We start from the raw sequence: 17528 nt of genomic DNA, 5'->3' as shown, positions 1-17528 counted from the left end.
GGCCAGAGAGTAGCTCCTAAACTTGAAGAAAGTATATAAATTAATTACATTTACTCTATTGATCTGACCCAGGGCCCATGTCTATTCATAGTTAGCACAGGAGCCTGTGTAACCTCTGAGTCCTTATTATTCTGAGCTTGCAGTCTATGGCCATAGCTGGGAACATTCTAGGCGGCACTTATTCATTTCAGGACCAGTCTTCCTTGAGTGGCAGGGTAAGATGACCAAGCCTCCCTTTGGAGAGTAGGGCACTCCTCCATGCTCAACAGAGAAGCAGTTACAGAAGCCAGAACTCCTACCATACTCCCAGCGAGGGGGGGGGGGGGGAGAAGTGATAGGATGAGGGCTCTGAACTCCGGCTCCATCAGCACCCAGAGAGAGGGAAGGAAAAGGAGAGGGACCTATGGAGGTAGTTATGATGTCCTGAGTGGCTTGGAGGGAAAGAGAGGATTGAATCAGGAAAAAAAAAAAAAGAGAGAGGACAACTATGAATAAATGTAGACAGATAGTTGTAGAGGTGATGGTTGGCCCATGTCTACAACCTTAGGGGAACTGTGGTGGACTGCAGTGGGGAGACTGAAGATTCAGAACTCTGGTGGTGGAATAGTGTGGATTCAAACCCCTGTCAACATGTAATTGTGTAATATAAAAATAAGTAATGAGAGAGAGAGAGACAGAGAGAGAGAGAGAGAGACAGAGACAGTCTCTACCATTTGCTACTTTATAGTAAGGGCAAGGTCCTAGAAAGGCCCACAAGAGGGCATATGATGATATTCCTGATGGAAGTGGTCAGTGATAGTAGAGAGAGGGATCTATTAGAGGTCAGGGCCCAGATTATCTATGTGGGAATCTAAGGATTCCCTCCCAGGTAGTTTCATTTAGAAGGGCCTATGGATTAGTTCAGCCTAGGAGTTAGAGTCTAGTCTAGGTGCTGGGTGATTTGTCGTGCGTTAGAAGGGGCTGGCAGCTCCCACAGAGTAGAAGGTTCAGGTGGGATTCATGGTGTCCATCACCCACTGCACTGAAGGAAGATTTGGTGCTGTGGTTTCTTTTTTCTTTCTTATTTCCCCACCCCCTCCAGGGTTATTGCTGGGGCTCAGTTCCTGCACTACAAATCCACTGCTCCTGGAGGCTATTTTTTCTCTTTTATTGCCTTTGTTTATTGTTATTATTTTTGTTGTTATTGCTGTCATTGTTGTTGGATAGGACAGAGAAAAAATGAAGAGAGGAGGGGAAGATAGAGAGGGGAAGAGAAAGATAGACACCTGCAGACCTGCTTCACTACCTGTGAAGCAACCCCCCTGCAGGTAGGCAGCTGGGGGCTCAAACCGGAATCCTTATGCCGGTCCTTGTGCTTCGAGCCATGTGCGCTTAACCAGCTGTGCTACCACCCAGACCCCTGCTGTGGTTTCTTTACACACTTCACACACACACACACACACACACACACACACACACACACACACACACACACACACACACACACACTCATTCTCTCTTTCTGTCCCCACCTTCTCTCTCTATATATATATAAATATAAAGCAGTGGTGATCCAGCCCAGCCCCGCCTTTCATCACAGAGAGGGCAAGAAAGGTGCCTGAGAAGGCCAGTGCCTTGACCAGGAGCCCTCAGCTGCTCAGTGCTCCTGCTAGCTCCTGTTGTGCGCTCTGTTGTACCTCAAAGGGACAGGGACATGGGTGGCAAAATGAAGAGCGAAGGAGGTGGCTAAGCTGTTGGAGTTAAGAGAGAGGCCATACTTGTCTCTTAGAATGGAAGGTTTGGGGAAACATGGGGAGGCATTGTCCCATAAGGAATGCTCCTGCTCTTACCCACCACATTCTATGAAGCAGCAAAGGACATTCAAAGAAAAGGCAGACTTTCCAACAAATGGTCCTGGAACAACTTGACATTTTCACTAAAAAACACGAATTGAGACACAAATATTTTCTTTTCTTTTATTTAATTTATTACCAGAGCACTGCTTAGCTCTGGCCCGTGGTGGTGTGGAGGATAGAACCAGGGACCTCAGAGCCTCAGACATGAGAGTCCCTTTGCATAACCATATGCTGTCTTCCTGCCCTAGACACAAACTTTTAAAACTTTCCAAAAAGATGCCCTAACCTCAAAGTAGATCACAGGCCCAAATGTATCATGGTTTTAGAGATAACTTGCTCAGTATAACACCAGAAGCACAGTCCATGAAGAAGAAAACACGATAATTTTTATTTCACTAAAATTAAAAACTGGTTTGTGGATGCCATTGTAAAGAGATGTAAATTCAAGAGGGGGAGGGAGTAGATAGCATAATGGTTATGCAAAGAGACTCTCATGCCTGAGGCTCCAAAGTCCTAGGTTCAATTCCCTCCTCCCTTACCCTCCCCACCATAAACCAGAGCTGAGCAGTGCTTGGTTTAACAACAGCAACAACAAAAGATGTAAATACAAGCCACAGACTAGGAGAAAATGTTTTCAAAACATCTCTAAATTTTACCCAAAGTATGCAGAGAACTCATAAAACTCAACAACAAAGAAAACAATCTAATTTTAAAACAAGCTGAAAAAGCTTAACTGACCCCTCCAAGGAAGCTGTGCAAATATACTTTTGAGAAAGGACTCAGTATGACATGTCACGGGAGAATTGCAAATCCGAGCAGCAAAGAGCAACCACTATACACTCCATAGAACGGCTGAAATATCACTAGTGGGAGCTGAAAACAGATGTGACTCATGCCCGCCAGGAAATTGCCTGCTCTTGTTATTTGTTAAGGTGAAAGGCAAAGCTGTTGTGAGAAAAACACCCCAGAACACAGTGAGTGGAGGACCATTGGGATTATTCTCTTCTCTTTTTTAACTGTCCTGTGGTCCCAGCAGACTTCCTGTTCATGAGGAGCTGGGATGTGGCATGTGGGGTGCAGAACCTGATGACTAAAGCTCAAAACCCAGTGACTGTGGTGCTGGCTCCTGGGGTGGGTGATTGTAAACATAGTCATCAAGCACCCTCTCCTTTGTTCTTGCTGCTGCTTCCTTGTTAGATGGACTCCCTGTAATTGCTTCTTTTGACACATTCTTTGACAAGTGCTCTCTCTCTCTCTCTCTCTCTCTCTCCCCCCCACCCCCTGCTGTAAGGGAAAGGGAGGCTCAGAGGTAATTTTCTCAGCACAAGGGGGAGCAGTCACAGTGACCTGCTGCAGAATCCGACTCAGTGTAGAAGATAATGAAGCTGAGACATGAGCAGTTCTACACAACCAGCGATGCAGGCTCAGAGCCTTAAGAAGTGGCAGCAGCCTGTGGCCCTGCCCTCCCCAGGATGTTGTTCTCTTGGTGTTTGTGGTTTCTTCAGGCCACACTTCTGCTACTGGGGTCCTGGGCTGCAGGAGTCTTATGTGTGCCAGCCTTGTTGACCTAGACTAGAACACCATTCCACCACCCATGGAGTTCCCTTGGGGTGCCTCTAGAATGCTAAGACATTAGGCTGTGGCATACCAGGTTGAGTGCACACAGTAATATGCACAAGTACCAGGGTGCAAGCCTTCAGTCCCCACCTGCAGGGAGAAAGCTTCATGAATGGTGAAGCAGTGCTGTAGATATCTCTTTCTCCCTCTCTGTCATACCACTTCTCTCAACTTCTCTTTAGTCTATCAAATTAAAAAATAATAAATAAATGATGTGTGCTCTGTCTGTTGAGCCATCTCCCAGGCCCCTAAAGTTCAAAGTTTACTATCTTTTCCTTCACATGAGGCTCTCAAGTTCAAGGTCCAGCCACCCAATGTCTGACCTACATATCTCTTTCACGGTTCCGTCCAGGGGGTCCTGGCAATCTAGAATTCTCTTGGGAGGGGTCGCGATCTGTGTGCCCTGACAATCCTTCCCTTACACAGAGATTGTCTAAACTGTGGTCTCCTTTGTTCCTGGTGCAGGGCAGAGACCTGGCCATTGGATAGCTGTGTGTGCTAGCTTCCTGCCTGTTGAGGGACCAGCAGGGACTTGGGAATTCACACATTGTTTATAGCAAACATGGGTCAGTCCGGAGAGCACCACTGCACAGAACTTTTTTGTCGATGTCCCTGAGCTGAACCTTCCCAGGACACCTCTGCTGGCTTCTGCTGGAGAGTTAAATTCCTACCCTGCAGTTTCTCTATAAGCCCCCAGCTTTTCTGGGCAGTTACCAGGATGTCCTTGGGAGTCAGTAGTTGTGTCACCAAGACCTGAACGCACATCCTAGCATGGTCACTTGGAGCTACTTAATTTCCATGACTCTTGATTTCCTTGTCTATGGAATGAGAATAATCAGATCTGGTTTTTAACGGCTGTTGTAAAGATCAAAGGAGAAAGAATGCACATGTAAAGCACATTCTTCACTCCTTTATCTCTGGGTGCTGGGCACAGGGGCTGCGCTCACTCATTCATTAGACAATTGTGGACTGTCAGCTAGTGCTAAGCATTATCATGAATGCTGAGGAAGCTGTAATGAACAAAATCCTCTGCTCTCAGTAAGCCCCCATTCTGAGGGGGAAGCTGGGAAATAAGTAAGCAAACCAACAAACAGGATAATTTCAGATAGAGATAAGAGCTACACAGATAACAGACTGACAGAAGGGAGAGTGATTACGTGGGAGGGCCCCCAAGGCTTCAGGGAAAGCACTGATATTTAAATGCTACTTGGAGGTTAGGAAGGAATCTGCCTAGCCAGCACCGGGGAGATGGTGACACATCCATTGAGCATACAGGTTACCATCCTGGAGGACACAGGTTCAAGACTCCCCAGTCCCTACCTGTAGACAAGCTTTGCAAATGGTGGGACAGTGCTGTAGTTGTCTTTCCTTCTCTCTACCTCTTCCTCTCTCTCACCCTCTTAAAAAATGACTGCTGGAAATAGCAAAAGGAAAAAGTAGAAAGAAGGAGAAGGTATTTTGAAGGAAGTTTCAGTGCTGTGGTCTCTTTCCCTCTGCCTCAACACACACACACACACACACACACACACACACACACACACACACACACACACACACTCTAAAGGTAGAGAAAACTGCAAGGGACTGGAACCATGACTCAGTTGGTAGGAAGTTGCTTTGTCATGTGTGCAGTCCAAGTTCAAGCCATGGCACCATTGCTGTGGTACCAATGAGTGGTGGAATCAGCTCTGTGTGAGACACTCCCCTCAATTCCCTACCGCCTAGAAATAACCAAGCTAGAAAACCCAAGAGAAAACTGAGGAAAAAATTGCTGAGAAGGGAAAGCCTTGGCTCAATGGAAGGAAGAAGGTCCTAGTGGCTGGGAGGGGCCCTGAACAGTGTGATCTGGGAAGAGACATGATGAATTCACATGTGCCCTGGGCCTGCAGTGACTGCACAGCGGTCCTGTGGTTCATGGTAGATGTTTAAGGTGACCCCCTCACCTGCTGGACTCTATGCTTGGTCTTAGGGGTATGTCTGAGGTGGGCTGCAATGTGTGTGCTTAACCAGGTGCACCACCACGTGGCCCCTATTATTCATTTATTAGTTGGATAGAGACAACTAGAAATCTAGAGGAAAGCAGGAGGTAGGAAGAGAGAAAGAAAGTTACAGCATTGCTTCATAGTTCATGAAGCTTCCTCCCTGCAGATGGGGACTGGGACTGAACCTGGGTCCTTGAGCATTCCAACACATACACAATGTACTGAGGGCATCACCACCCAGCCAAATTTAGTAAATGGGCAGGTCCCCTCACAGCCTGCCAGACCTCACTAGGATCATGGGGAGGGGTGGTGGGAGGAATTTTGCAAAAAATAAAAAGTTTCTTGTCTCAGTCGGTGGGCCTGAATGGATATCTGAGTTGAAAAAGACTTCTGTTCGAACCCTCAGTTGCTTCTGGCAGCTCAGATTTGGGGGTGATGTGATCTCTATGGGTGGGAGCAGGCAGTGGCTTGGGGGAGGGTCTCCAAGCAGGAGCCCGCTGTCAGAACCCCGCGCTCACGCCACCCCACTTTCCTTAGGGGAGAGGTCTGGGTGGGCGCTGTTTGTGAGAAGCCCATGTGAGGAGCCAACACCCTCTCAAGTGCAGTGATCTCGGGCCGCCCCCCCGCCGAGCACCCCTAGAGCTCAGATGGCTTGGGGGAGTGGGGGTGTTGGCGGCGGGGTGGGGCGGGAGCTGCAGACCGCTGAGCCCCGCAGGTCTGCGGCGCCCGCCGAAAGGTGGCAGCAGAGGCCCGCCTGCCGGGGCCTGGGGCGGGGCGGGGACGCGGGAGCTGGGGCTGGGGACGCGGCTGGGCGATCAGACACACTCGGGGTCTCCTGGGTGCCGGCTGACGCCCTGGTCTGGGTAGTGCACTTGCTGGGGTGGGGTGCGGGGGGATCAAGGCATCCAGACAGGTAACACCGGGTAAGTCCAAGCTAGACACAGATAAGGCACCACTGTCTCCCTGTGGCGTGATGTGGGGATGAAGAGGGGAGGAGAGAGGGAGGGAGAGAGAGACAGAGACAGAGACACAGAGAGAGACGGGAGAGAGAGAGAGAGAGAGAGAGAGAGAGAGAGAGAGAAAGAGAAAGAGAGAGAGAGAGAGAATGAATAACTACCTGGCATGGTTGCCTAAAATTTCACTGTTAGAGATGCATGCACAGTGATTCAGAATTATTGTCTCCCACGGAAGGCACAGTATATTCGAACTTGAATTCTTTAGGGCAAAATCAATGCCAGAATCTTCTCGTCCTTTTGGGCACAAAAAGGGTCAGTCCAGAATTCTCTAGAAACAAAGGGAACTAAGTGCAGGCACATTAGCTGGTCCTTGTGAAGGGAGCCTCAGAGACCAAGGCGTTCCCTGGGAATGCTTCAAGACGATTTGTACTAGAGAAGATGAATTAGGTCAATGTAATCAGTTCAGTGTATTATTATTATTATTATTATTAAAACAGGAAGTGCCTGTACTAATACTTTGATCGGTTTAAAAATTAATTTTCACCTCTTTTCCTTCTATCTGTTCTCTTTGAATTAGGGAGATGGTGTGATGCATTAGATGCATTAGATGAGTTAGGGAGATGGTGTGATGCATTTTCATTGGGAAAGTCCTGGCTCGGACACCCCTTTCTGCCCAATTTTGTGATATTCTGGAAAACAATCATTTGTTAGTTCACTCATCTGTAAAATGAAGAAGATGGCATCTCCTTGAGTAGTAGCTATTTGTTTAAGAAATGGCATGGAAAACACTTGGTTGATGTACTGGGCTCAATCCTAAGTGTTGTAGGCATAACAAGGTGTCCAGGATGTCACTGTGGTCCATGTTTATTCTTCTTTTGCCTCCAGGATTATTGCTGGTGCTTGGTGCCTGTGTGATTCCACTTTTCCTGCAAGCCACCATTCACCCGCTCTTTCTTTCTTTCTTTCTCTCTTTCTTTCTTTCTTTCTTTCTCCCTTCCTTTCTTCCTTCCTTTCTTTCTTTCTTTTCTAAATATTTATTTATTCCCTTTTGTTGCCCTTGTTTTTTATTGTTGTAGTTATTATTATTGTTGTTGTTGTTGGATAGGACAGAGAGAAATGGAGAGAGGAGGGGAAGACAAAGAGGGGGAGAGAAAGATAGACACCTGGAGACCTGCTTCACCGCCTGTGAAGTGACTCCCCTGCAGGTGGAGAGCTGGGGGCTTGAACCGGGATCCTTACGCTGGTCCTTGTGCTTCACGCCACGTGCGCTTCCTTCCTTTCTTTCATAGAGGACAAAAGGCAGAGAGAAGGGGTGGTAACTGCCTCATTGTTTGTGAGATCCTCCCTGCAGGTGAGAACCAGGGACTTGAACCTGGGTCCTTGTCCTTGGTAACATGTGCACTCTGTTCCTTTCTGGGTGATACCAGTGATGCACTAGGATAGTCCACCTTGTGAATTGTCATGCCTTTTTCTGACATGGGGCAGCAGAAGCGGGGGTGCAGATGTCAGGTATAGTGGACATCACCTTGAACAAAAACTTAGAATGGTTTCACACGAGATGTAGGAATAGGTTGGGAGCAACCCCTGAATATCATTTGAAGTCTGAAGATTGGTCCTGCAGACTTCTTCAGGGAATTTAACATTTGTTTATTCTTTAACAAAAAGCAACTATTTCATTTAGCAAATTAAAATCGATCCTGCATGTTAGCTAGAGGTCTTTCATTGAAGTGCCTTGAGGCAGGGGTGAAATTTTATTATCTTTCCAGAGAGAGAGTCCCCTACTCTCCAGTGTAATGTGTTTCTAAAAATGTTTGTGAACACCAATCAATATTTCTCTCATTGGTAAAGTCAACAATAAAAATGCACACAAATGTATGAAATGGTGAAGTCCATATACTTTTATTTCCATTTCTCCCCCTTTTTAAATTGAATGTTTATTAGTTGAATATGGGTTTGGGATATGGATTATTACTCAATTATCTTTCAGTGTTCTCCTGCTTCTAGAATACTTTTGCATTCTGGACACATACTGTGTTGAAACTAAATTTAAACAATTCTTTTAGACCTGTCTCTGTTTAATTGACTTCAGTATTCACTGCTACTCCTTTGTATTTCGATTTTCCCAGTCTTGAGCTCCTAATTTTAACTTGTCACTTGAGCAGGTAGGATATATTTTTAAACAATTAAAGAAAAACATGAGTGGTAGAAATTTGGAACTCTTCTGCATGCCTTTTTGTTGTTTCAGTTCAAAATCAAAAACTCATCCATGAGTAAAATTCTAAAGTCTAAATCTTTTCCATGCCAAAACTCTGAGGATATTAACCTCTTGTCATAGAAGAGAAGACCAAACTCAGCATGATTTTATGCCTTTTATTTCCATTGCATTTAAAAATGTATGGATGTATAGAGAAGGCATGTTTTGATTTGCCTACAATTTTAAAAACTAACTAAATATTTCTGGATATTTGTTTATCTTGGTTAATTCTCCTGGAACTTGGCACATTCATTTCATTTGTCTCTGGCTTCCCACTTTCTATTCCTTTTTAAAAGTTGTCTTTAACTGGGAGTCAGGTGGTAGTGTAGCGGGTTAAGCGCATGTGCAAGGATCCCAGTTCGAGCCCCTAGCTCCCCACCTGCAGGGGAGCCCTCGCTTCACAGGTGGTGAAGCAGATCTGCAGATGTCTATCTTTCTCTCCCCTTCTCTGTCTTCCCCTCCTCTCTCTCCATTTCTCTTTGTCCTATCCAATGACAGCAATAACAACAACAATAATAATAACCATAGCAATGATAGAAACAACAAGGGCAACAAAAGGGAAAAAAATGGTCTCCAGGAGCATCTTTCTGTGGTGCAGGCGACGAGCCCTGACAATAACCCTGGAGGAAAAAAAAAAGTTGTCTTTATATCTTTATTTATTGCTTTTTGATAGTTCTGGATTCTTCTTCAGAAACGTGATTCTTAGACTGAACTGCTCTTTGTGCTTGATCTCCTTCAACTACTGTCTTCTTTATATCACTTTATTTTATTGAATAGTATTTATTTGTAGAAGCACTATTGTTTTACATGCAACCAAGGAGGGAAAAAAATGCTGCCAGTTAAACTATGACATATGGCTGTCATTATAGGCCTGTGGAATTGATAAGTCGATCACATTAGCTTCTTTCTTGGTTTGAAATATTTAATCTATTTTGAGGGGCTTGGCAGTTTCTTCTGTCTTCAGTTGCAGTGTTTGGCAGGTGAGAGCCCACTTTTTTGTTTGTTTGTTTGTTTTTCATGCTTCTCAGTTACAAACCATAACATGGTTTCTACTTAAGGATAATTTTCTTTCCCTCTTTAGGGGTCCTGTAAAGCTTTGGTTTTTCTTAAAAGAAGCGGAGACAGAAGCATTGCATTCTTTTGTCTAGTAACAGATAGTTGCTTCAGTAATATTAAATTACGTCCTGCTGCTCTAATTCCACCCTTTTCTGCATACACAATAACTTCTTGTTTCAATGCCAGATCATAGTGTAATCTTTTAAAGGGAATTTTAAATGGCAATTAAACTCACATGTAATCCAACAATGTATATAACTCAATTAAAGTGCTTACAACACTAGCAGCTGAGACCAAGATTCCCCTTCCTGCCCAGTACTTGACACTTGACAGTGACAGCTCCCTAACCCACACACAGTATCTGCAGGACACCACAATTTGTAAGACACGCTGATTTCCAAAGTGTCAATGTGGAAAAATTGATACCCAGGAGTCTGTGAAATAAGAGTGTTTCAGTTCACTGTTCTGTTTCTTTGCATTTTGAAAGGGCTTCTCAAGCTGATCATCAGTAACGTTTTTGATTTTCTGCCATGTCAGTTCTACTCATTTACTGCTTCCCATATGTGATTTTTTTTTTAAATGGAGATTTTCTTATTCTGTCATCACTTCCATATTTATTAGCAGTAATTCCCCAATAAATGTCTTTACCTCATCAACTAGAACTATTTGAGGTTACCCTGAAATACAGTACATATGAGAGACTGCCAAGTAATTTTAAGTATTTTATTTGTTTTATTTTTGAGAGAGATGCAGAGAGAAAGACACTGAGACAAATACCAGAGCACTGTTCAACTCTGGCTTTTGGTGGTGAGGGGGATTGAACCTGGGTCTTCAGAGCCTCAGGCATAAGAATCTCTTTGCATAACCATTATGCTATCTACCCCCACCCACTATATGTGATTTAAAAAAAAAATTATTTATTTATTCCCTTTTGTTGCCCTTGTTGTTTTATTGTTGTAGTTATTATTGTTGTTGTCGTTGTTGGATAGGACAGAGAGAAATGGAGAGAGGAGGGGAAGACAGAGAGGGGGAGAGAAAGACAGACACCTGCAGACCTGCTTCACCGCCTGTGAAGCGACTCCCCTGCAGGTGGGGAGCCGGGGTTCGAACCGGGATCCTTATGCCGGTCCTTGTGCTTTGCGCCACCTGCGCTTAACCCGCTGCGCTACAGCCCGACTCTTTTATATGTGATTTTTAATTATAGTTTCATTTTATTTTCTTGGAAATAATTTTCTTATCAACACTGGCTTCTTTTCCAATGTTCTTGGAGGCCATTGGTCATCGTCTTCTCTCCCCCCTCCCCCCATAGCACTGCTCAGTTCTGGCTTATATGAAGGTGGGGATTGAACATGGACCCTTTGGTGCCTCAAGCATGAAAGGCATTTTGCTATCTCCCCAGCCCTCGTGTAAAGAAGACTGTCTTTATAGGCCTGAAGTCCCATGAGATTGATTCCAATACATTCCAATCAGTAGGATGTGAATCCAAGTATGTGTGTGCTTTATAGGACAGTCCCATAGGTGTGTTCCATGAGTTCTTTTTCTGTGCCCCCACCCCCACTCCCTAAGTGTAGCTGAGTACCAGAATGTGACAAGAACAACCTTGGATGTCACCTGTTGAAGATGGCAGGAATCTTGTTAATAAGGTTGCTCAAGGCTGCAAAGTTACTTTTGGCAACTGGCAAGATTTGCCTTGGGCTGTTTTGTAAGTGACAGATCAGCTTTTATTGTGTCTCAGCAAATACACAAATGTTGGACTTATTTGTATAGCAGTTACAGTCAATCTAATTATACATATTTTTGAAACCACCCTGTAAATTTTCTAAAAGATTTCCACAAAATTTTTGCAAGGTTTCTATGAGAAATGTCCTGGATTTTATTTTCTTAATGATTTACTGTTGCTCCAAATAAGTGAGTAACTTGGACAATGAAACCATCTCAAATGAGGGTACGATGTTGGACTTAACACTCCCATAATTTCTGCCCAGAACAGTTTCTGAGTACTGTCTTTCCCCTGTGGGTATGTATAGTTCTTTTGCTCTTACTTTTGAGATGAGAATTCTCATCAATAAAATGTCTTGAAACATTAGGCATGAGAGTCTGTTTGCATAACCACTGTGCTGTCTTCTCCGACTGTTAAGATGTATCTTTTAAAGATTTATTTATTTTATTTATATATTTCATAGAAAGTTTTTTTTTTCCCTCCAGAGTTATTGCTGGGCTCGGTGCCTGCACCATGAATCCACCGCTCCTGGAGGCCATTTTCCCCCCTTTTTTTGTTGCCCTAGTTCTTGCAGCCTCGTTGCGGTTATTATTGCCATTGTTGACGTTGCTTTGTTGTTGGATAGGACAGAGAGAAATGGAGAGAGGAGGGGAAGACAGAGAGAGAGGGGGAGAGAAAGATAGACACCTGCAGACGTGCTTCACCGCCCGTGAAGCGACTCCACTGCAGGTGGGGAGCCGGGGCTCGAACCGGGATCCTTACACCGGTCCCTGCGCTTTGCGCCACGTGCGCTTATCCCACTGCGCCACCGCCCGACCCCCCATAGAAAGTTTTATATGAGAGAATGAAAGAAGCCAGTGTCACTCTGATACATGTGGAGGGAGCTTTAGGTTTGCAAGTCTTGTACTTTGCTTCTTGAGCCATTTTCTATAAGAAGTTGACTACTAAATACCATTTTGGAGAAAGTTTTTTTTTTTTTTAAACTGCACTCTTTTTCTGTTGAGGGGATTAATGGTTTGCAGTAAATATACTTGTTGGTATATGTATAAATTTACTCAGTTTTCTGCAAAACACTCTCATCTCCAGCCTAGGTCCTCCTCCACCATCATGAACCAGAACCTGAAAGCAACACTCTGTCCACCTCCCCCCACCCCCTGCCAGAATCCTTTATTTTGGTGCAATACACCAAATGCAGACCAAGTTCTACACTGTGTTTTCCTTTCTGTTCTCAACTTCTGTCTATGAGTGAGATCATCCCATATTCATCCTTACCTTTCTTTTTTTTTAATTTATTTTTTTTATTTATAAAAAGGAAACACTGATAAAACCATAGGATAAGAGGGGTACAACTCCACACATTTCCCACCACTAGAACTCCGTATCCTATCCTCTCCCTTGATAGCTTTCCTATTCTTTAACTCTCTGGGAGTATGGACCCAAGGTCATTGTGGGATGCAAAAGGTGGAAGGTCTGGCTTCTGTAATTGCTTCCATGCTTAACATGAGCGTTGACAGGTTGATCCATACTCCCAGTCTGTCTCTCTCTTTCCCTAGTGGGGTGGGGTTCTGGGGAATCAGAGCTCCAGGACACATTGGTGGGGCTGTCTGTCCAGGAAAGTCTGGTTGGCATTATGCTAGCATCTGGAACCTGGTGGCTGTAAAAAGAGTTAACATATAAAGCCAAACAAATTGTTGACCATTCATGAACCTAAAGGCTGGACTAGTGCAGATGAAGAGTTGGGGGGTCCTCCATTTTGTAGATGGCTAGTAGGCATATTTTAGTTATATTCCAGAGGGCATGTGGCTATACTAGTTTTTTTTTTTTTTTCTCTTTTTTTTCTTGAGCATGAAATCTGATATACTTGGATGAATCCAAGTTAGTGTATGGGGAGATGATGTCATGGCTGGAAAAAGGACCAGAAAGCTGGATCAGGGAAGAGAGTAGCTCCCAAATATGGGAAAGGTGTATAAATATTGTTGACTGTAAACTCCATCGATTTGATGTGATCTGGGACCCATATTCAGCTTAGGAGCCTATGTGACCTCTGCATCCCAGTAGATCTGAGCTCACATTCTGTGGTCATAAGTAGGAACATTCCAAGCTGCCCCAATTTCAGGACCTGTCTTCTCAGGTGGAATATAGAGTATGTTGTCCAACCTCCTTTCAGAGGATGAAACATTCTCTGACTTTGTTGATCCACATTGAGGCCAAGGTCCTATGGGGGTCACAAAGGAGTCTATTGTGTTGTTCCTGATGGGAATGACTGATAACAATGGAGAGAAAGATTTATTCGAGGTCTAAGCCCATTATGTCTTTTTGGGAATCTCAGGACTTCCCAACTAGGGCTCCAACTGATGGGGTGGCCTGATAGTGACTTAAGAGTCATTGTTAAAGTACGCCAGTCTCTTGCCCTTATTCAGCTTTTGCAGTCCTTGCTTTGAAAAGGTTAGCTTTGGAGTGAGTGAGGGAAGTGTAACAGGAAGTAGGTGAGGAGGGTATCTAAGTCTAAGTAGACACTATTTCATTATGAACTTTATACTGACTCACTGCAGACTATTATGTACTTTTGCTTTCAGGTATATATTTTCCCCTAATTTATGGATATGTGTGAACATATGCTCTATCTCACAGGACCTGGTCTATATTTAGATTTTGGTACTTTGTTAGGAAGTGAACCACCTGGAATGGAATTAGAGAATCCTATGAAAGGGAAGGTCTCACCCGAGTAATGAGGCTGAAGGGTTGACATTCCACATCTGACATCTCAGGACACAGTCTGAAGTGAAGCATGCTGAGGTGGTACTCATTGCGTTGACTAGGTTGGGAATGGCGGATGCAATATCATTTGGTATGAATTGAGAGAAGCATGCAGGAAAGTGAGCCCTAACCTAGAGGTTCCAGGACTGGGGGAGATATAGGCTCTGTAGAGGAAGTAGGAGGTTCCTGCTGTCTTAGGGTTTAAGAAGACAATAGATAGTTATTGCTATAATCACATTACTGGGCAATTGGGCTAACTGACATATCCCTTTGTTAGGATTTGCTGTATCATATACAACATCACCATAATTTATGTCCTTTGACATTATTTGTATATAGCTGTGCCACTGGTTGCTTCTGTTCTCCCTGGTCTAAGCTTTTAAGAGAGTCAACATATCGAAGACTCAGCCTATGGTCTGTGCATTAAAAAGTTTGAGACATTCAACCAATTTTCCCCTCTCATATTAATTAAATAGTGATTTATATGACTACAAATTAATAGGAGTGTACATAAACACCATTCCCACCACCAAAAGACTGTGTCCCATCCCATCCCCTCTCCTACCATTCCCCCCCCCCCAACCCCTTCCCATGAAGTTGAATATCCACCCTCACCCTCAACCCAGGATTTTTACTTTGGTGCCCTGCTCCAAATTCAGTCAAACCCTGCTTTGAGTTTCCCTTTCTGTTTTTCTTTCTCAACTTCTGTCTATGAGTGGGATCATCCCATACTCATCTTTATCTTTCTGACTTAGCTTACTTAACATAATTCCTTCTAGCTCCATCCAAGATGGGTGAGAGAAGGTGGGTTCATTGTTCTTAATAGCTGCATAGTATTCCATTGTGTATATATACCACAGCTTTCTCAGCCATTCATCTGTTGCTGGGCATCCTTATCTTTCTGATTAATCTCACTTAGTATGATTCCTTCAAGCTCCATCCAAGATATGGTGAAAAAGGTGAATTCACCATTTAAAATAATATTTATTTATTCCCTTTTTGTTGCTCTTGTTGTTTTGTTGTTGTTGTTGTTGTTATTATTGCTGTCATTGTTGGATAGGACAGAGAGAAATGGAGAGAGGAGGGGGAGGCAGAGAGGGGGAGAGAAAGATAGACACCTGTAGACCTGCTTTACTGCCTGTGAAGTGACTCCCCTGCAGGTGGGGAGCCGGGTGCTTGAACCTTTGCGCCATGTGTGCTTAACCTGCTGGGCTATCACCCAACTCCTGAATTCACCATTTTTAATAGCTAAGTAGTATTCCATTGTGTATATAAACCACAACTTTCTCAGACACTCACCTGTTGTTGGACATCTGAGTTGCTTCCAGGTTTTTGGCTACTACAACATAGTTATGCACAGATCTTTTTTGGATGAATGTGTTTGGATATATCTAAAAGCTACTCTCTGTTAACTATCTACTATCTCTTATGTGCTAGAAGTTTTGTTTTCTCCCTTACCTTAAGAAAATTCCAGTTTGACTTAGAATAAACAAGGAAAATCTCCCCATCCTTGAGAACCTAAATTGTGATCGCAGACAGTGGTCTCTGAAGCATATTCTGCTTTACTGTAGGTCCTGTGAAGTTCCTCCCTCCCCAGTCTGTTCCTCACTTTACATTTAAGTGAGGTGAGGACTAGGGAGATAGTATAATGCTTATGCAAAAGGACTTTAATACCTGGGGCAGCAAAGGCCCCAGGTTCAATCCCCAATACCACCATCAAGCAAACAAAATTAACAATTAAATCTAAGTGAGGAGAGCTCTTTGGACACTTTGTGCTTACTAACAAGAAAGAAAGCCTAGGTTGTCCTAGGCTTCCTGCCCCTGTTCTTCTTTAGCTGGAGAAGCAAATAAGCCCACAGTTCAGTGGTTTCAGAAGTCAATGAGATGTCTTGTGTAACCTTGCTGAGCTGATATGGGGCCTACTTCCACTACTTCTGACTGTTTGGGGACTTTCAGTACTGATGGCTAGGCGAAACTCTTCTTACTCTTCAGCACAAATTGCCTTTGTCCTACTTACAAATCACCAAGGGTGGGAAAAAAATGCCTTCCACAGGTTATGAGCCATCGTCAGTCCTCTTTCATTCCTTGTTCTGTGGCTTCCAAGGAATTGCATTTTTGGAATGAGTGCATGTAGATAGATTGGAACACAAGGAATTGTTTTCTGAACCAGGCAAAGAGTAATTGTTAGAGAGCCAGGCTTTGGGTTGGTTTGGTCCTGGGCTTCTGGGTGGAAGGTAGAAGGGAAAAAAAGTTTGTTTTCTCCTTTTTCAGATGACCGGGCTGCTCTGTTTTACGAGTTGATGCACAGATTGTTTGTCTCAACTCAGTTCAGCTTCATTCACTTTATTTATTGAACAGACGTTCCTTGTCAATTTCAGTACCAGTTGGTTAGTCTTCATTTCCGATATTGAGACCTTTTGTCCTTTTTCTGTGTCAGGAGGGAGAAGTTTGGAGATACTTCATCAGAAACTTCTAACTGGGGGGGGTCGGGCGGTGGTGCAGTGGGTTAAGCGCACATGGTGCAAAGTGCAAGGACCGGCGTAAGGATCCTGGTTTGAGCCCCCGGCTCCCCACCTGCAGGGGAGTCGCTTCACAGGCGGTGAAGCAGGTCTGCAGGTGTGTCTATCTTTCTCTCTCCCTCTCTGTCTTCCCCTCCTCTCTCCATTTCTCTCTGTCCTATCCAACAACGAACAACATCAACAATGGTAATAATAATAACCACAGTGAGGCTACAACAACAAGGGCAACAAAAGGGGGAAAAATGGCCTCCAGGAGCGGTGGATTCATGGTGCAGGCACCGAGCCCAGCAATAACCCTGGAGGAAAAAAAAAAAAAAGAAAATTCTAACCGGATGCTATTTTAAATCCTAACTGGACCTGACTTGACCTTTTTTAAAAAATTTATTTTAGTGAGAGCAATACAGAGAGAAAAATGCAGAGAGACCAGAGCACTGCTTAGCTCTGGTTTATTGTGATACTAGGACTGAATCTGGGACCTTGGAGCCTCAAAGATAAAAGTCTTTTACATAACCATTATGCTGTCTCCTCAGCCCTGACTTAATCATAACTTTTTAAGATTAGGCCTAGGATGCCATTTAGTTTACTTATTGTCATGTTCTGTTTGCTTTAAGCACCTCCATCCACTAGATCCCTTTTTAAAATTTCACTGCATGGGCCTTTGGAGGATGGAGAGGGGAGACTTCTGGTAATACAGAGCTATGTCAGGTCTTAGGTGGTGGGTGATTTCTCTTGTGTTGTCTTTAAGGCACTCTGTGTTGTTAATAACAGAAACCAACTATAGTCAGTGGGGACAGGAAGGGAGAAGAAAGAAAGAATAAAAGAGCAAATTATA

At 44.0% G+C, this 17528-nt stretch overlaps 1 long non-coding RNA gene across 1 annotated transcript in view; it reads left to right on the top strand.

Moving 5' to 3' along the window:
- The window catches only part of LOC132535003 (uncharacterized), a 175539-nt gene that overhangs the window by 68766 nt on the left and 89245 nt on the right, over nt 1–17528 (top strand). The window lies entirely within an intron of this gene.

This window comes from Erinaceus europaeus, chromosome 20 (assembly GCF_950295315.1).
Source record: "Erinaceus europaeus chromosome 20, mEriEur2.1, whole genome shotgun sequence".
NCBI classification, from domain to species: Eukaryota; Metazoa; Chordata; class Mammalia; order Eulipotyphla; family Erinaceidae; genus Erinaceus; species Erinaceus europaeus.
Note: the sequence above shows the minus strand (reverse complement) of the source record. Positions and strands in the feature narration are given on the sequence as shown.